General features: G+C 40.0%; 1 protein-coding gene across 1 annotated transcript in view; it reads right to left on the bottom strand.

Moving 5' to 3' along the window:
• Positions 1-12,694: 12,694 nt before the first annotated feature.
• Positions 12,695-21,641, bottom strand: part of ndfip2 (Nedd4 family interacting protein 2) — a 187,568-nt gene continuing 178,621 nt past the window's right edge. The window contains exon 8 of the mRNA XM_079335902.1: positions 12,695-12,704. The gene's annotated coding sequence lies outside the window, so the exon portion shown is untranslated. The remainder of the gene's footprint in view (positions 12,705-21,641) is intronic.

The raw sequence follows: 21,641 nt of genomic DNA, 5'->3' as shown, positions 1-21,641 counted from the left end.
GTCATGAGTCTGTTTACTTTCCCCGAAGCTGCTGGGCATCAATTAGCCCCATTGCAAGCTGTGAGGCGCTGACCTCTGCGTCTGTCTGCTTGCCCTCCGCTGAGGCGAGCCCAGACCTACAATATGCTGGCATGAACACTGTCTCTGTTTATTTGTGTCCCTGTGTGAGACAGCTGAATGATTTCTGTTTTAACTGCCTGCTTCTGCGAAACGGTTTCTTTCATTAATGTTTGCTTGTTTACAGTTCCATATGCACGCATGTCTTGTGTATTTTCACAGCTATTAGCAATAAAAGACGAGATGCAGCTCTCCCTTCGTGGATCCAAAATAGAACTGCCTTTTATTCCCTGTATTTAGAAGAGGTTAGATTTGTTGAATAACCTCCATAAATATGGCTTAGTCTTGATTTGACAATAATGAAAACAGTGAAGGGGAGATCAAAAACTCCAACAAGGTCCTAAGCTCGAAACAAACCCGCTTTGATGTTCCCCCAGATACGTGAAATCAATTACGTTGGTTGTGAATAAAGTCTAAGTGCCTAACTCTTTATCATGTCAAAAGTCGCTGTGACTGTGATGTCGCTAATTTAAAATAATAAAAATGAGATGAAAGGTGTAATCCCCCTCATCCTCTTGACCCACTTTTGTGTTTGCAGTTCTTGCTGTAACACAGCACACCCTTAATCTCTCAGATTAAAACCTCAATTGATTAATCATGTAGTTCGGCGTGCAGGTTACAGGCTGCATAAATATACCCAATTAGTCCTATGCTGCCTTACTTTGTCATTATTGCTATCTCTGCAATGATTCCCTGCTTATTCTCAGGCAGGGCTCTTGTTTTTCTTGCCCATTTTGCTGTACAAAAATACACCAGCACTGCATTTGAAATCTGTGTTATGACTAACAGGATGACACATAGGATGCAAAACACAGCTTCACGTGCACATGATGTTCCAAGCAGGGGATTAAATGAATATCTGTTAGCAGTTCTTCCTTGTTTTCCCCTTTCCACACACATACCAAAGCGTGACGAACAAAGCGTCAAGGCTTGCAGATCATCAAAAACAGAACAACAGAAACAGTGGGTGACCACATAAACTGTGTATTTGTATGTGCTTAACTCAGAGCTTTCCTATTGTCGTGTGCTCATAAAGCCAAACTGCAGCTAGAGATAAAGTGAAACTGAGGGGAAAAGACGCAAACAATAGTGAGGGAGAGGAGGGAGATGGGTTCAAGAGATACGAAACAAAAAGAACGCAGAGACTATTGTTGTCTCCTGCCAAGACGGGGGGAGTTCAAACTGAGGCTGAACCCCTCATTCAGGGAGAATTTATTTCATAGCCGTCACTGCCAACACCTGTGGCTCCCACGAGAGGGGTGACTTTGTGTATGTAATTGAAAGGGAGAGAGAGTAGGGGAAAACGGTATAAATCTGACCTGAATTTACAGCACAGGTTGCTGGAAAACATCCGCCCTGCAGCTCTGTACAGTCATGATTCGATGTTTAAAGCCTGTATAACTCTATATGATTGACTTCCTTTGAAGACTGATTTATTGTTATTTCTTCTAAACTCTGCTTGGCTGTTGTAATTCATCTTAAGCATGCATCTGTGTCCCAAATGCTGCACACAATCTCCGAGAGTGTGAGTGGCTGTATACAGTTCCTAAAATATTTACTTCCCATTCGACATGTCAGACTCAATGCACACACATGCATTCATTTATGCGGCATGTTTTTACACAGTCAGATGTGATTCTGTCACTTTTAATAACACATACTGAGAAGTGGTTGACACTGAGATTATTGTGCCTTAGTGTCCTGGGAACGGAGGAATGCATTCTAGGAAGGAGGGCGAGAGACATACGACATCCTATTATCCTCGGCACGACATCAAATGTGATTTTTTTTTGGGATGAAAAGAGATCTTCTCTCGGAAGCCTCCGGGATGAAAGGGATTTTTATATGTAGGCTAAGTATGTATGTATACCAGCAGCTTTAGGAATGACAAACTGGACAAATGGTGGCTACAAAGAAGTGTTGAGATATCCTCTATAATAGCCACTTTCTTGCAGTTTAACAGTCATTTTGAAGTCATCCAGAACGTCTTGATCATAGGTTCAAAAAGAGGCCGGCTAAGTTTAGAGATGCAGAAGTTCGGCTCCCAAGAGTCAACAAAACACATTGAGGAGATTTATTTTACTGACTATAATCACCAGCAGTGGGGTTCAACAGCTGTATGCTTAACTTGATACAAAGCCTCGTTTGAATGTAATTTCCAAGTCAAGATGGAGTTTTTGCAAGATAAACATTCAAGGTGTTGCAACAGTTGAAATGGGTCTAATGTAGGCAGAAATCATATCTTAAATGGCGTCTGCAGTAAATGTAGTTTGACATTCCTTGACATTTGCTTGTAACATGAGCGAAGGGTAAACTTGAAAAGAAAAAGAAAATAGGGCTCCAAGATAGATCTTTGAGGCGGATTTAGACACAAAAGGAGCATGTGACACAGAAGAACACCTTTCCAAGAGGTAGTAGGAGAACCATGCAGACAACCATGAAAGACTTGTGAAATATTCCACGGAAAATAAAGGTTGAAAAGAAGCTCTGGAAAAACAGTTCCTTTAAATGCATGTTTCAAAATGTATCCATTTGTGTTCGACACATTTAGTCATTGAGAAACATCCATTTGAACTTTCCTTTCCTGACTGTTTTTGTCTTGAAGACAACCACCACCATTTAAGCTCCAACATTGATATTAGATATCTGAAAACATACAATTTGAAACCCAGTCATGAGTATAATGAATGCCTGCTGTGGGGAGAGCAGAAAGGTATTGTATAAGATAAATACAAGTAAAATGGTTAAGAAGTGGGAGTCTATGACAGCAACACCGTTGAAAGCATAGATAAGCTCTGTCTATCAAGTCCCAATATTTCATTATTCCCTTTTGGAGCTTGGTAAAATCTTTAATTCGATTTACAATATAGCTTTATAAGCACACAGTCGTCATGGGGATGCTTAAACGACAAATACATAATGCATTCTCTATGCAGCAATTAATTTCTGTGTCTATTGATCTATGTCATATATGACAAGTACAGTGCCCAACAGGATGTGAAGCAAACCAAATCATACATTATAGATAAGCAATCTCCTTGATGGTGTCACATTATTTATGAAACCCGTCTCATGCTGTGTATGTGTTATCTAAAGCAGTCACATGATTAACCACAAGGTTGTAAGCTGCCTGTGTATTTGCTTAAGTAAATCATTGGGAGTGAACAGTGAACAATACCCCTGAGATAACACAACCTGCTGTTTCGAGCCATACACTATGGAGAATGTTGCTCTGTGTACAACATAGGTGGCCATTGCTAGGATATTGGAACATTTCTAAGTGTATAAGGTTTGTCCTCGGTTCTGCTGGATAGAAAAACATGATGGTTGATTTTCAATGCTCAATAATTTACGAGCAACAGAATACCCAACATGTAAGAAAAAACCCGAGATTTCTTAAGAGTTTGATCAGTACCTCCGTGGGATGAGCACCATGTTCAAAGACCCCCAATGGTGCCCACCAATAAAACACTGAGTCTTTTCGCACCCTTCTAGAAATACCCAGCAAATAGGTAATACATTGCCTCCATGGCCCACCAGACAGTCTTTGATCTTCCAACCACCTACAGTTCCAATTGAGCCTCAGGCTGTACCATCAAAACATAACCACTCTATTTGAAGCAACCTTGTTAATAGACAAAAAGCAAATGAATTTGATGGAACAATGTTATTTATTTGTTTTATAGCCATCCATTTTAACACTAAATAATCTAGCACTTTTCCTTTAAAAAAAAAAAAAAACTTTAACTGCATTACAGACAATGCAACTTGCAACTCATTACCTCATTGAACACATCATGTATAAAGTTGACATTGCTGTACTCTGGAGCATCCAATAAGGGACTCATGCAACATAATTAAAGCAATTTATCTGTATTTAAAATGTATTATATTAAATACTTAAATGTTTATGTACATGTGACTTTCCAATTTGTTATCCTGATCATTCTCAGAGATTTTTCTTCATGTCTGTTAATGTTGTTCTTGGAGTGTTTTTACAATCAAGATAGACAACAGCAGGCAACCACAGCAGGATCATGCACCCCTCTTCTTGTTCGATCTTTTAAACTCCTTCTGATTGTGTGCGGTCTCTGGCATCACACAAAAATAAAATGAATGTCCTGTGAACTTGTGAAATGAAGAATGTATGCCCTCCAGATTGCCTCCAGATCAGCAGAGTATGACAAACAGGGAAACTGAGAAAATGACAACGCAACCCAACCTGTTGTCAGTGTTGAATCTTGGGAGAGAAAATCTTTTCTGCTCCGTGCCCTCATACACAACAGCTGTAGCCTTTTAATAAAGTAGCGGGTGGCCTTGGTTTTCTCTGTGCTGAGGGCTGTCAGAGGGTTGTGTGAGCTCATGAGTGTGTCTACGAGTGTGTGTCTGGTGTGTGTGTCTGTAAGCACTCAGCCATGGCAGGCGACTGATTGATGGCTGAGCAAGTCCAGGATGCTCCATGGCTGTTACAGATTGGCACAGCGGAAACCTGGCACTAGAAGTGCTCGGAGCTGCACTCAAACACAGGACATACTTGCACATTTTTTTCCTCCCTCAACACCAAACCATGGGCAGAACATCCCGAAACGGGGGGCTGTTACCCACATGCCCTCCACATCTTGTCAGCGTTTGAACCTGCCAAGTGGCATTTTTAAGCGCCAGAATGTAGCTGTGAACATATGGGGATGGGTTTAGAATTCCCAACTTGCTTCCTAGCATGCAAAACAATGGATGCAGAATCATCTGTGCACATTTTAAAAATGACACAAGGGCTAAAACAGAATAAAATGCATATTTGTTTATATGTATTTGATGTCAGAAAAGATATCTCATACAACGCTCTAAAGTGTCTTGAATACAATCAACAACAGTCCTTCAAAAACAATCAAAGGCACACTGTATTTTTCTTGAATTACAATTCCCCTTTATGGCAAAATGTATTTATAAATGTGTTAAACCATAGACTGTATAAAACATGGATGCAGTCTCAGTGAAGTCACCTATAGTTATAGTTGGTGATGATACAGTAGCTCAATCAAACTTTCAATTATTTCTAGAAACAGGTGATGATATGACGACAATTAAGCCTCCTGAAAAACTGCTTTAATGAGGCCGCCTGCAGTCAACTCAGCCAAGCTCCTAATTCTACAAAGATATGGGGTTGTAGAGTTGGTCATCTCCTAACCAGAAGGTTGGGGGCTCAATCTCCACCAGTGAAATGTATACTCTTAAGTACCTTTTATATAAACTTTGAGTTGGTGGTATGTTAACCACTCTAATGGGCGGTCATTAGGCTTTGTTACGGCCCTACTGTACATGACAGAGATTCACAACCAGCAATAAATCATTCATTATCAATGCATATTTAGACTGTAAATACAGAAATGCAGAAAAAATATTTGCACAATCCACAATCATTCTTTTTGCGTGTCCTTTTTGTTTCTTAAATGATAGTGTCATATGCAAGTCTTAATTTGCACGTACTCGCATTTGATCGCCCTGGGACAAACACCGAGCAAAAGAAATGACTAACTGTCAGAGCCACACATCAGCATGAGCCACATTGAATTCTTTGGATTTAATAAAGTATGCGATGTGGTGGATGTGCAGGAGAACATGATATCCCAAAGGTGTTGTAACTGACAAAAAAATGTGTGTTGCTAGCTCCAGCAGTTTCTCTGCTGTCATGAAACACACACACACACACACACCATATTAAAAAAACTGGAGTCTTCCAAGAAGAGACTGTGTCCATCTGATCGACTACTTTCATCGCTACAGTATGATACATAAGATACTCCATAAAGAAGAACATTTATCCCAGCAGGAGACGACAAGCTCACCAGTTTGTATGAAACTCATTCGCGGAAGTATCCAAACATCTACACAAGTGCCATGTTTTGGTTCAAGAGTTGAAGGTCGGGGAGTGTTTTTCCGTCTCAGCAGGACACAGTTTGAAGAGTCGTTTTTTTGAAAATTGTACCTTCCATACCAGAGTCACAATGTGCTGAGAGGCATGCATGCTTCTTAGGTAGCCTGCTTGGCACAATAAAGGGAAATGTACAGTGTGTGCCTTCTACCCAGAGGAAAATTACTTTGTGTAATTCATTCATTTTCATAAAAAGATTTATTTATTTTATATTAAACCACTGGGTTATTGACCTGCGTAAATGTCCCTTAATCAAACATGGTCATATCCTCTGTGACCTTGACTTGGCAAGAAAATGTACTAGAGGGAGCCTTGGCCACTCAAAGGATACATTTTTACCTGGGGCTCTAGCTCTACAAGGTCCTCCATCTTGCGCATAGTCTTGATTTATCATAAGGCACTTTTGTCATCACTACCTAATAAACAGCTTGACAGATAAAGAGTTTGGTTGCGGTACGATCTTTCCATGCTGGAAATTTGAGTGCACACGTAGGACTCTTGCTGCCAATTACAGACTCCAGCAAAGTGCCTGGTTCTGGTGAAATCTGGCCAAAGCAGGGGGTGAAGGCCACTTACATCCCCCACACGATTTCCTACGCTACGAGGAGGCTGGATAAGAAGAGGAAGAAACATTGTCCAATCTGATATTGGCTCCCAAGCTTGCCAGGCAGTCCATACAGTAAGTAGGCAGAAAGGACTCCTCTAGGGAAGCTCTGGAAAGTACACAGAGGGAAATCAACTACTTTTCCTCTGCTCAAACTGGCATGACATGTCATTGGATGTCTCTTAAACTCCCACTATCATTAGGACAAGTGATTCATTGATTTAAAAAAACAAGGATATTTTAAGAGCCAACAAAAACATGTTTCTATGTTTTGTTCTTTTTAACAAGCTACACAATGTAAAGCATTAAGCAGTCAATCAAAAGCAGAATGTGTTTTTCAATGTGCATCACTATTACTGTTATAAATTATCAAATAAATTATACTTCCTGTGAATGTTTTGAAAATGACTTAAGCCTGTGATTGCCTGCAGGACACTGTGTCCCAAAGGCACGGGCTAATCTCAAATAAATATAGTCCCCTAGACTTTATTATTTCTAAGTATCATGAAATAAATATTGGTAATACATTATTTGACTCAGATATGCCATGTGAATAAAACAGACTTTCTAAGACAGACTTTGCTTGCCAATGGTGTGACCAAGGATTCAATACAAAGCCTCTAGTCGGGGACACCCTCTGAATACTACGTGTTCTGTCTGAAAGTGGTCAAGGTGACCCTGTTGTGTAGTTATGGCTCCAGGAAGTTGAGGATGGACTTGTCCTCTTTCTCCTCATTTTTCTCTCTGCTGTAGGTGTCCCTTAGGTATTTCCATATTTGTGACACGTTTTATTTCCAAGGACAGACAGTTTGTGGACTTATGTTGTACAACCAAGCAAGCATTAGCTTAACTTATGGTCAATATTTTATGTCTGCCTTTGCTTTGACATTGTGTTGAATTTGTTATATCTTTCTTGGTCATGACATTGCATGTACACTATGTTTAGCTAGTCTCGTAATAAGATGGGCCTGATTTCCAACTTTAGGGACACACTTTTGAAGTTAGAAAATGTAGTTCAGTTTAAAAAGTGTTTAATACATCAGTTGATGTTGAGCAGGCTATGATTGATGGACTATTGATCACCAATTCTTATTTTTTACAGAGTGGTTATCCACTCAATTAAACTGTTAAGGAGATTAACTGTGGCAGAGCCAGAAGATTTGTTTTACTGGGAAGGCCAATGGGCCATCTGCTTCTGCAGGTGTGGCCAAAAGTGTTAAGTGTACAAAGGTGTAGTAGCAGCTTTCAGCATTTCTACCTCCCTCAATCATAGATAAATGAAAGTGGAAGTTATCTATCTGGATATGCAATCCTCTTAGCTTGAATCTTCAAGGACTCAAAAAGTATGTCCAAAGTCACAATTTAAAATACAAATATAATGGAATGGGTTTAATTGAAATGGAGAAAAAGCTACTTGCAGCCAGATGTAACACAGCCCAAGTTGTGGTTTGAAACACTATTGGATATCTGTCTCTGACAAGGCAGATAGCCAATCATTGTTCAGGACCTTTGGTGGTCAATCATATTTCTATCTCCTGGCTCTGCTCCTGGAGATTGGTTCTCAGACACCAACAATATTAATTTATCCCCAATATTGGTTGTTCTGTAACAGATCTTTGTGATATTTCTCTTCCACCTTCTCCCATGGATCTGGATGGTTGAAACTTGTGGGGAACAGTTTTGTGCTCTAACAAAAGCTAAACACAAATGTCCTTGACAAAAAAAATGCAAAATGGATATCATGCCACAGAATAGACGCTTATTGTCTTACAAATATGGACACAAACGTCTCTGATATCCATTTAATTCCTTTTTTTCCTTTTTTATGCACCCGGAGAAGTGCCCTGCCATTGTTCCTACAAGCAATTAAAAGCATTTTCCAGCAGACTGAAGACTCATTTACCTGACTGCACATCGTGTTAAAACTTAAATAATATGAACAAACACATACAAACAACATCAAATACCACAATAAATAAATGAAATTATTCACATCTGCCCCTCTAATACAGACATCCTGAAACGGGGGATTTTAACTGGTAAGTCTAGCATCAATTTACTTATTTTAGAAGGGCATACTTGTGTACATTTTGAGGACCCTCATTTGCATCATTAAAGTGAAGAGTCCATATGTCCCTATTAACCATCACAACCACATCATTGGGAATTTTCTGATCTTTTTGAAGATGTTTTGTGCAGTGAATGTCTCAAAGTCTGCTGCAACCCCTTAAACTGCTTACTGTTTCAGAGTACTATAATTATGGACTTGGAAAAGATGTGATCAGGAAGTGAATTGGCTAACCTCTCCAGCTACCCGATCATTAACTGAATTTGTCGTCACCAGGACTCAGGTTGTTTCAAATCCAAGTCACGACAGAATGAGCTACTGCTCACCGGGTGGGGTGCATTCGGTAGTGTTCCTTCACAAAGGGTCAGGACCAGCTAAGAAAGTATTATATAGGAGGGTGTATTTCTCACTGTTTGTGGTATAGCTGTTAAGAGTTGAGAAACAAATAAGATTTGTGTCCCAGAAAGTTTTGCAAAATTAGTTGAACACAGCAATTCCTATAGAATATGCACATCTTTGCAAAGTAGCTGCACATGTAATATCTCACAGTTTTATTATTTATCTACACAGAATGCCTCAGCAGAATGGCAGGTGTAACCTGGGTCTCACCTTTGTATTATTACATGCCCCAAATGCATTCCAAATCACAAAACCATCAACCATAACAGGAGCCAAACAGATTTAATATATCTGGTTGCCTGAAGGTAAACACATCAATACCTTTACTCTTCCAATTTATCATTAGCGTAGTGTAAATAACGATGCAAAACAGAGCAGCACTCCAAAGAGACATTTTCAAACTGAGAACCAATCAAATGGCTGCCTCAGGCGTTCTATTGTTCAACATTTTATGTCAAATTTCTCCAGAGCTGGATGAGCGTGAGAAGGAGATGTGACTGCATGAGATTACTCTGAAAATGATGTTTCATGATTGAGTGATTCGGTTGCATCATAATCTTCCAGCAGTACATTATGAAGTCATGATGGCTGCAGTGGGCCAGAAATAAGCAGAATACCAGGGGAGAAATGGTCTCAATATCGGTAAATAAAATAAAGATATGATTCTATGACAGAAATAATCTTGCCTGTTCATGTTTTTTGTTATAAGACACTTACAACTTGGCTCAGTTGCACGGCAAAAATTGGATGGGTTTCGGTCAAGTGAGCCCAATGAGTCTTACAATTCAGCCAACCAACCAATGTCTTTTCTTTTTTTTTAATTCGCAAAACAAAACAAGCTGTTCACTGCCTCTAGCTAAGATGGTAACAGTCTCAGCATGCAGTTCAACTCTGGTTCAGCTTCTCTTCATTGCCATACAGAAATCCTGCCCACCCATTTTTCTTGGTACAGTTAACTACAATCAAAGTTCAGCTTTGCTGCAGAATTTACAGGCACAAAAAGGATATTTCCCAGTGGGGATTTTTCTCTTCCTCAAGCCCTTAAAAAAAGCCTCCGCCCACTGATGCATCTTACCACAGAGAGACATTGTAAGTGGGTTGATGGCGGGCAGGTGAAGCTTTGGTCCAATCATTGGAGTCCTTCAGTGACCCTCTTTGCGCTGGCGCCTACGCTTCCAACAAATGTGGAAACCGTCCGTCAGATGATGCCTGACCTTTCTGTCCTTTTATGTAAATGGTAATCCTATATTTTCCCTAACAGCACAGCATAGATTCAGAATATCTCATACACTTTATTGTCTTAAATCAGGTGCAGATGGCTGCAGTAGCCTACAGAGGGAAAATCTTAGAACAAGTTGCGAGAGAATCCTTCCCCTAACCCTTTAACCGCCACTTGCCCTTTGGCCTTATTTTTGTCTACTGCAAATGAACGGCAGCGGGAAAGCAGCTGAACATTTATTTATGTATGAATGTGCTGCAGCGGAATGAAAAGAAGTGTGCTCACTCAGTAAAGCACTTCCCCTGATTGAAAAAGAAAAGCAGCAAGAACAAACCCAATGCAAGGGTAGAGATCCGCTTGATTAGGCATCAGCAGATGTTCCCTTGGCTTTATCAGACTTTGCTCAATCTGTCTCCTCACATAGCCCCCCCCCCGTCTTTTTGTTCTATTGCGCCCATTTGAATTCCTGTTATCTCATTCAAACTAATCCGCCTCACATTACAGATAGCGCACCTTTTTGATAGGTATCCTGTTGATTCCTCAGAACAATGGAGGGTCTTCTTCTTTTCGACAGCTTCTCATTAGCAGTCCGTAGCAGCAGGTTCCACACTGCTGAATGAGAACACATACGCACACTCCTGCCCCAGCAGGATGATGAAGCTGAGTGTAATATGATTACTAGATGTCCCTCTGTGACCTGAGAGTGTTTGAGAAAAATAAAGAGCAAGCCCACACTGAATGCAGTCAATAAATTGCAAATGCTAACTATCCACCTGCTCCTCCATGGGGAGCGATAACAAACTTGTTAAGCAAGCAGTCTCATAGTATCCTGAGGCCGAGCCCCACAAACAGCTTTGCATTTTTACCCATAAGCTAAGCATTTACAAAGTTTTCTGAAGAAGTTTGTGATAGTTCGAGGTCATTCTGAACTTCTCAAGGACTTGCTCTTGCTCGCGTTTTTTGGCACTCAGATGAAGGCTGCTTTATTTGAGCTGAAATCTGCAGAATTTCAGCCTTAGGGAGGCCTTGCCATGCAGGGCCCTTCCTTTGCCGAGTGTCTCTGTGGTCCTCACGTCAAAAAAAAAAATACAAAAAACAGGAGGCTCCACTCAGAAAGAATGATCAAACAAATGGGCGTCTAACAGAATAATGATTGCGAACATTCAAAACCCCCAACAGTTTTTTTTTTCTTTTTTTGAGAGAAAGAGAAAAACTCTTGGAACATTCATCTGTCCAGATGCATAAAGCATCACAAGCGAAAAGGATCAATCTCAAGTGGCCCAAGTTCTGTGAAAGTCTCGAAGCTGTAGTTGGTTTGGTTTCAGCACGAGCCTCGCGTCAGAAGTTTTAAGCCTCGAGCGTGTCAGCATAATTCATAACAAGATCTCAGACTGAGGAATCAAACGAAATGAAGACTTACTAACTTCTATGACAACTTACAGTAGGAGGAACATTTTGAAGTTGTCGGGACATCTGACTTCAGGGGCTCCTGGATCCAGCCTCAAGCGGACACTCGACAAACTGCATGATCTTGCACTTCCATGTTGGCTAAACTATTCAACGCTGCAGGTTGTGCAGACCCTCGGGTGTCTCAAAGGTATCCCAGAAGGATAACCACAAAAATCAAAAGTGACAGATTGTAGTGGGGGAAAAGTAAAGAAATTGTACAGAGCCAAAACATCCTTCGAGGCTAAATGGTGCACTGAAAATGATGAACCAAATAGTCCAGGAGACCCAGAAAACACTAAAAAGCAAAGTCTGCCAGAAACTCTCCAGTACACTTAGTTATACTCTGAGAGACGTGCAATGGGAAACAAATACAAGTAATGTTGTTGTTGGTGTTAATACACACACACACACACACACACACTAAACCAGAGAATCACAAGGAGAAGCTCTCTATACCTCTGAAGGTGAGAACATAGCACTGAGCTCTTCACCTACACGGGCCACCCACTTTCGAGAAATCCAGTGTACATGGGGCGAAAACTCTAACCACTGGTCCGCAGACTCCCCCATTTGTGAGCATTTTCAAGTAAGAGGTATTTTAAGCTGCAAACTCTCTTCTTTCTGCCCTGATATTTTTCGGGGCCTATTTCATTAGTGCACAAGTTCGGCTGAGAGACACTGTTTGGAGTGCAAAGCAGTACATCTTGTCAGATTTCCAATGTGGGTACAAAGGCCTCGAGTGAAGTTACTGCATATAAGGCAACGGGACATCTGTTAAAAAAGCTGCCAGCGTGTTGAGCTTGGGTATGTGTTTCACTCTGAAGTAGACTCAATGCTTTCATGGGGGAGCAGTTCTGTGGGTAGCAGGACAAATCTCACACACTGACACTGATGTGATGCATTAAACTCTAAGGAAACTGATATTCTTTAATGGTCCCCCCCCACCCACCCTCCCCAATATGAATTTTATTCTCTGTGCCCTGCAGTACCCAGTTCTTTCTCTCCAGCTCTGTCACATCAACTGGCTCCGGCTCTGTTGTTGTCTGATTTGTGGAAAGCTATCAGTTGCGCTTCTTCCCCTCAACTATCAATCATCTACTGTGCAAACATCACGGAGACTGTCAACACATTGTGGCATTGAAAAATTCAATTTGACAACAATGTTAAGATAAGAGTTAAGGACTGTATCTAAACAAAGCGGGGGATAAGAGTGGGAAATGAATGCATTATAAGAAATTAAGCTTTATAGACGCTGCGAGGGGTGAAAGTCGGTTCCGTCAGGGGGGGGGGGGCACGTGTGGGGAAGGTGCTCGTTAAGTGCACTGACGAGAGTGGCAGCGGATGGAGGATGTTACTCCAAAATTGAGAGACAGAAACATGGAGTCATTTGACAACCAAGCCTACTATTTCGACGTGGGCACATCCAGAGGGGTGGCATGGGGCCCCTTGAAAATTAAATAAGCCACCCCAACATCCAACTAAACTATACACAGCTAAACACTGCCGTCCGCTGATTGGTCATCACTTCCGGCAAACAAAACTCCTCTGTGTTTAAACCATTGGCGATTGTTTACGTCTGTATTTCTCATCGCCGCACAAAGTCTTCTCTGAAACAAAGCTTGATTGAGTTTTTATGCATTGCTTGATGTCTTCCATCATTGGTTTTGTTTGTGTCGTGTTTTTCTCCTTTGTGGAATTTATAAGTTAGCAGTTAGCTGCTATCATGTGATGCTATTACGTAGCGGCTATCAGCATCTGGCTTACACGCCGCCAACCAAACAGGGCACGGGTGGCTGTGGAAACACAAACGGGATCAGGCTTAAATCGAACCAAACTGTACTGATCCGTACCGGACTGCTGTGTGGAAACGGGGCTTTAGATGGAAAGAAGCGCCCCTGCGGTCCATTATGCTCATCCATTAGCCACCTCGCAGTCTACAACAAAGGTCTTCACCATACAAGCAACTATTCTTTCAGTATAAAAGCTAATGCTAAAGTAGAAATCAAATATTTACAAATGAATTATCTGATAGAGTTTGCACATGTACCTGTGCCTCTTCTTATACCTGAGTAATTGTTTCCAACAGTTGGATTACAGTAGACAAATTGAACTTGACTCGCTCTAAAAATGTAGCATCAGCCTGCTGTGTTGAATCAAACCAGCAAGATTAAAGTCTGTGGTCTGACAGATCAGTGCCGTGTATTTGAGATTTTGTAATAGCTGTGTACTCTTGAAGACAGCAGCCGTTTATGTTGGTATCAGAGAATACTTTTTTGGCCAGCAAGATCCAGTCTCCTCTCATTTATGTCAAACGACGCAGCCTTGCGAGTTGCAGCACTTAATTTCCAACATGAGATATTTTTAAACTCGTTTGACCATTTGTTCAACTCAGCCAAAAAGAGGGAATAAAAGACCCTTTAAGTAGAAGCAAATTTAAGCCTGTGTTTACTCATTTTCATATTCAGGAATGTTGTTTTTTTTATCTTTCTTACTATGAATCACCAAAATAACATGTATTTGAACTGTAGTATTCTTATGTGTTGTTCTACTGCCAGTGTTTAGATAGGCCTATTCATGTGTGTGCCTGTCTGTACACAAAGTTCTATGATTTAATCAACAGTCCCCACTCTCTATTACCCTTATTTTGGGGGTCTTGTGCCAAAAGTTTGGGAACCTTCTAAGAGAATTTCCTGAAATATATCCCTTTATGTGAAACCAAAAGAATAATCAATTTGAGTTGCTGCTCAATTTGAGAAATGATACCGGATGATGAGGAGGAAAATGTATTCAAGATTTTTCCAGCAAGCACTGCAAACAGTGGAACTCTTTCAGGAAAGAAAAGGATAAAAGAGTGCATTGATAGTGAAAGTCAATTCAACTGACAGAAACAGGAGGCCTTGTTTGCAGACATTCGTAAATCTGCAGCAATTGTTCTCTTGTTCTTGTCAAGAAAATCACTTACATTGAAGCTTTCTAAATAAAACAAAAGCATTTCCATCAGTTTATCCCCCTGATAACAGTATTGTCGTCACAGCTGGGGTTTTTTTCTTTTCTAAGTGGTTTTGCATTTTACTTTAAATCACTGTTAAACTGCATTAATCTAGTAACAATGCATTTGGTAAGGCTTTAAATGTATCTGAGGGAAAAGCTTTGAAAATGCTGTGCCGATGCTCTACAGGGACATGATGAGAGACCCTGCTGATGATGATACGTACACTCCCAGTGGCAGTAAGTGCACTAAGAATGGTGCCACAAATAGCACTAGCAGAGATTTGCTCCAGCTATCTGCTCCATCTCAAGGTCTAATTCACAGAGCATATGGTGCGTATGATATTTAGGTGCACACATGCCAAGAATTTCTCCTGCTCAGTGCAATCCACACTTATTTTTTTCTGACTGTTGGGAGAAGCTATCTGCACTTTTACTCTGTGCGGGGATGTGCTTACATGCTGACAGAGCTGAATCATGTCCTCATAGAATATAATCTAGGAGGGGAGGGGAAACTTTTTCAGGTTCATCGTGAGGCCAGATTCAAACATTTTTATACGCGTTGAAAACAAAGCTTTCTGCCTGGTAAGAACAAGAAATCAAAACTGAGGAGAAATCTGGGCTCCACAGGGCCTTCTCATGTGGATTAAGTGTTCAGCAGCTAACACCTCCATACAGATGGAACCCCTCGTTATGTAACGGTAATGTCAAAGTAATTAAAAGACGTCTTTATCACAGAACATTGTTTTTTTAATTCATACAGAGTCGGAATTGTTTTCCTCATCAAACAAAAGTTTGCGTATGACGTCTCTTAAATATTGCGGCGCAGTTACCACCATCTGTCAGCAGGTAGACATAATTCCCTGTAACTGCATTTCGCGATTTGCACCACAGCTTGTGAATTAGATGATGTGTCACTGTATATTTTTTTTTTATTTGCACAGGTTTAAACAGTGGCAAAAGCTGTGATTTTTTTTCCTTCTAAATCCGGCCCTCAGTGGTTACATTCGATGAATTTGAGTTTAAAACTTTAATAGAACAAAGTGACTTTTCCTTGATTTCCCCCTCTTTTCGCAATGATTTCCTGTGGACTAATGGTAGGGGGTCGACTAGAAATGGTAGGTGCTGTTCCTTGCTCCTCCTAAATAGAATCCAGTCATAAACTGTATATCAATTCCAAATATAGATTCCTTACTCCTCCGTTTTACATCCCATTCATCATTGTGAGATCATACCGCAACTGGCACATCATTTGAAATTAAATTCCGATTATTAAATAAATATGGCAGCAGTGAATCATTTTTTTCCCAGTGAGTGCCTCAACGACCAGCCAGTGGAACCAATGGGGAAATCAATATGGCAATTCACCTAAAATTAGCAATCATGAATACTAATGACAAAGCATGCCATCATGGATCTTTGAGGCCGGCAGTTTTAAGCATTGAAAAAGTAGTGGAGGACAATTAAATGGGAAATTAGCGTTCATAAGAGAAAATGTCACACACTAGGGGGTTGATTGGATGAAATAGAAATAGATGGAGGAGCTTTCAGAAATGGTAAGGGTAAACTGGCTAATCTGTCTTCTCAAACTCATGGCTGAAACTATTTGCAGTGTCGTCTTTTCTTTTACAGCATCATCACATGCTAAATGATAATAGACTTTTCAAAGTGCCAATTGACCTAAGTTTAACTTTTTACTGTGTCAAAAGTGAAAAAAAAAATACACCGACTGTAGAGCCATTGCTTCGAGAAGCAATCGTCAACTTCTTTGTGTTTTTTATTCTCTGGTTGTGTTGTTTTAGTGTGTAGGAGTGCAGGCGAGAGACCCTCAGACTTTAACATGATGACAATCAGAGTACAAATAAAATATGACTTTAAAAAAATTCTAATAGTAAAGTATTGGTTATGATTTGGTGTTATATTAAGAAAAGAGCCTAAGATATTTTATACGTCTCCGTATACGATCCAGTCTTTGCATTGGTATCATTTCGCCGCCGCCACCAGGCTCTTGGCTTCATATGGGATTATCTTGCTGCTGCTCAGAGCAGACATCCTCCCATTAATAAACCTCCCTATGGAGTGTCTATACTAAAGACTTTCTGACAAGACTTAATTATCACATATCATCTGTTAAAACAAATAATTACCTTTGCTCATTTCAATCAGCACGAAGCAATAAATTAAGTAGAGTAATTGAGAGAAAATTGATTTTTTGAAAAGAGAAAGTACTGGACCACCTTATTATTAACCTTATTAAGGCAGTATGTGAGACATCAGGGATCAAAAAGTTCTTTAAGGTTATATTTTTCCCAAAATTCTCCATGCAGTCTGTAAATATGAAAGCACATTCCTAAATCCATTTTAAAAAAATCAAAGTTTATCCTGCTATCAACGGTGATTGGGTGATGTTGGTTGGGTGTATGGGTAACATCTTTTAGAAGATTTCTTTTACTCCTAACTGCCGGCTGTAGTTTCCAGCGACCAACAAACAACCTCTGGTGTTGAAAAATGAAGCTGATGTGCAGGTGCTTGAAACTGCAGTTCCCTTGAGGCTAGCTGCAAAAGTCCTACGAGTCCCATTCACACCCATGTTAAAATGCCCATTTTGAGCACAGAAATAAACACGTCTGCAGCCTGGTACAAACAACAATTTTGGTCTGAATAGCTAATGTCTTTATCTGTATACATGATTGATTTTCTTTTAAAAATCTCTTTGCCTGTGTTATTTTGGAATCAATTCGTGATTCCATTGTAACGGTAGGGGTTTCTGTATCTGTGTTAAATGAATAATTAGGACATTATCAAACAGACTTGTGGATCATCTTAGATTTATTTATCCATGGTCAAATAACATAATAACATAACAAACAATGGCTCAGACATGCTTCATGACCAGAACCTTGCAGTTACTGGCATGCTGCTCACAATTTCACATGCTAGTGAACCAGGACTCCGCAGTCACTGGACCCGTGCTGACCAGGATCTCACAATCACTGGCATCGTGCTTGACCAGGATCTCACGATCACTGGCAAAGTATTCTTCTTCACAGTGTTCCTTATATTCTGCTAGAAAGACAGCCCATAAATACTTCACTCTGTATAAGGCATGAAGAACTCATCTCCTTGACTCAAATGTCAAACATCTATGTTAAGCTAAATCTCTCAGACAACAACAGACACTTGGCTCCAAACCAAATATAACTCTGCTACTACTGTAATATGATCTCTTTCACATGTATGTAGTACATCTTCACAAACCTAAATGAATTACTCTCACATGGTTGACACAATTAAAAGATATATCCACAAATGTATCAAGATGAATGAATACATGAAAATACGTACTATCAGCCTGTTAATAGGCAGACCGAAAGTCAGGTTTAGGCCGCAATAATAATATGGCAATCATATGAGGGTTTCAAAAACCAATGGTAGATGTCACTGTGACTACTGTTTGATACAGTCTTTGGTTTCTACCGTTTTGTTTGTGTTATGGGTAGTAGTGATATTAACCCACAGGAACTTGCCTATATGTGAGACTCTTCCTTCTTCTGCAAGTTCTTGCTTTTTTTTATGAAGTTTTGAAGTTTATGCGCTAAAGGGGCTTTGGACAACAAATCACTGCATTTTATTTGGTTCCAGGTGTAAAGCAATTTCAAGGCAGAGATTTGAAAGGGGTATTAACTCTAAATTAAATCCTGAAATTGCTTTTGGCTCTTGATGGAAAGTAAAGTGATTGCCGAAATCATACGAATGTAACCGCTGGGGAATTTACATATTTTACAAAGGTCATGGCAATCAAGCCAATAGCTATCAAAACATTTTACTGAGAACCCAAAAATGTCAACCCCTTGGTAGCACTAGAAAGGTCAGGGGATCACATATGTCAGTTAAATTTTCCTTCCTTGGGCCTTGAATGGCGAGACAAAATGGCATTCTGTCCAATAGTTGCTTTTTCTAAAGGCTAACTGTTTCCTGAAACTCCCGGCTGCTTTAATGAGAACTTATTCCACTCAATGACTTTATAGATGCCTTTTTAAGTATTTCCAAAAGGATGGTGTACGTGGAAATTCAACACCACAGTACCTATATTCTTTGTGTTGAAGGAACATGTCTGGCAGTTCAGCAGCGTGATTCATTGTATTTTTCAATGGTTCTGTTCAATAATGGAGCTCTAGGGCGTAGAGGAATAGGATATGTCGGCCTTTGGTTACACAGACAATATGCATAACCTTCTATCATGGTGGTAGTGGTTTTTCATTGGAAATCATTGGCAATAAGAGAAAATATTACATAGAAGTAGACATATCCACTAAAGCTTTCCCTTTGGAATTCACTGTGCTGGTCATTTTATATTCAGCAGGCGGTCCTCCAATATTCTCGCCTCGGCTCACCTCATCCTTAAACAATGCTTGGAGGAAGGCGAGATAAATTTGATTTACTTTGACTGGCAACTGAGGACTTTGATAATCGTGGCTTATTGCACTTTTCTTTATCTTTTTTTCTCAGGAACCAACCAGTTGTTACTCACTCCACTGTTATTGCGTCCTCACAGCTATTTCTAGTTGGTCTGAAGGTTACAAGAGTTCATACTAGACAGGGTTTACATTGTTTTACTGAAGATGTTTGACTTGGCTTTAGTAAGGGCTTTATTTATGACATGTCCATGTGGTCAGGAATCTTTGATACCAGACCATTGTCAGCAATCAGATGATGCCTAGACTCTGACATGACCAAAGTAAAAATCTAAAAATAGCAGTGCTCTCTCTTTCCTTTAAATCTATATATATTTTCTCAGAATATCAAGACATATTTATGAACAAAGACTTATCGAAGAATTCACAAAGGAATATCAAGGAGGACACAAAGTAAAGACTGAGAGATTTCTTTGTCATCTGTACCTTGTACTTTAGCACACTGCATAATCACATCTATCAGCCCTTTGTTATCACCTATATGAAAGGAACTTTTCTATCAAGAAAGTCAGTGAGGGTTATGCATAATTTAAATCATAGATTATTCTCCTACGTTCCTTATCGCCCGATTCTATATGGAGATGGAAAAATAATTGTCTCTTTTAAGTACATGTTACCAACTTCAAAGGTGGGAAAAGATTGCTTCACACTACTATCTCCCGTCTTCATATTGATTAAAGTTTTGCAGAACAGCTCAGTCTTTGACATTAACCAAAAAACCCCAAATTGTGACGAAAAGCATTCCAAGGTGAAATTTACTTTGTCGTGAACACATGTAATTTACATTCTCATGGCACATTAGTATTCATCAGCCTGCCTCATCTACCTCTTTTTCCAGCGAGTGATTTCCTACGTTATCCAGTGGGACGTTTGGTGTTTTGCCTCTTCTACAAAATGATGCCTCTCTTGGGGTTGTAAAATGTCGACTGATGCAAAAAAAAAAAAAAAAAAAAAAAAAAGGTATCAAATATTGTGGACCAAAGCAGAAACATGCAAATGAGCATCTCGTCAGCGGAAGCATGATGAGTGGCAGCCCAAAGCGATATCAGAGTGGATCTATGCACCCGTGGAAAAACTACAGGGGGCTGCAGTGGCGATTCTCGGGTCTATTGGGGCCCGAGGTTAAAACTTCACAGGGAGCCTATCCTATCAATGTTCATCACCATTATGTCATAATTAGGGCTATCTGCACAAGGGCTGACAAATCACAAGTAATATCCACCTTGCGATATCAAACATTTTTAACAGGGTTAAATTCACACAGCAAGTAGTGCTCTTAGCTTAAAACGGTGCATAATTTCCAAATAAAAGCCTTATAATTTTCATTTCTCATGCGAAATAATGGAATTTTAAACATTCAATAAATATGTGATTAATTGCCAGATACACTTTTTGAGACATGGTTGAGATTGTCTTAAGGTCCAGACAGAAATCAATCACTTATTTGCTCTGAAAAGGAAGGAGGAAAATCCATTATCTGTAGCAGTTGTAAACATGCAAAAAATTCGACCAATGTCTGCCACAAGGTACCAATTTGATGAACCAATCCCTGTCTCCCTGCCCTCTCTCTAACCAGTGCATGAGCCTGGGGGCCCCAAGCAGCAGTCTGCTTCACCTGTTGACAATCAGCGCCTCTTTTGGCCTCATTGATGCCCGTTTGGATTTGGCATCAAATTACACATTTAGCCTTTCCAGATATTTTCAGTAGATTGAAACACTGATAGATTCATCTGTGTGACCCATTAGGGTGGGTAAAGTATTGACATCAGTCCATCAAGGTTTGCAAAGCTGCTTCATTAGATATGCACGTGTCAACAGTTTTGAGATATCTCACTCTGTTGCAACAGCTTTGGCAACCTGACAGCTCTGTTAATGCTTTTATTCTCTTAATCTGGAATTCGTATGAACAGAAATCCTTCTGCACAGGTGACAGCACATTTTCTATGCTTTAATATACAGTATATATTGATGCATATATACATGCATTTATGATGCTGCATGTGAACATTAGCATATTTATGTCTGTATTTGTGAGTATTTCCAAAACTGAGCAACAGCTTGCTGCAGTGCTGTCACCATGCCAGCATTAGTGTGCATTATTTATCTGCCTGCAGACTGATCCAGAGAAAGGCATAACCATAGCAACCGGAGCCACACACACACACACACACACACGCTTTTGAGACGAAGCATCCGTTAAACTGGCAAGGCTGTTGCTGGTGTTGACTTAATCTCAGAATTCATATGTTTCGGCAAATCTTTTCCATTTGGCTTTCTCCGAGACAAGAAATGAAGAGGTTTTTTTGAAGCTTCACAAAAGCTGTATTTTGCCTTGCAAAGGCAACCTGCCTGCCCCCACACTAGATCCAAACAAACAGTGAGTATTTTTTTTG

Source organism: Symphodus melops, assembly GCF_947650265.1.
Source record: "Symphodus melops genome assembly, chromosome: 23".
Lineage (NCBI taxonomy): Eukaryota > Metazoa > Chordata > Actinopteri > Labriformes > Labridae > Symphodus > Symphodus melops.
This window is presented reverse-complemented; position numbering and strand designations above follow the sequence as displayed.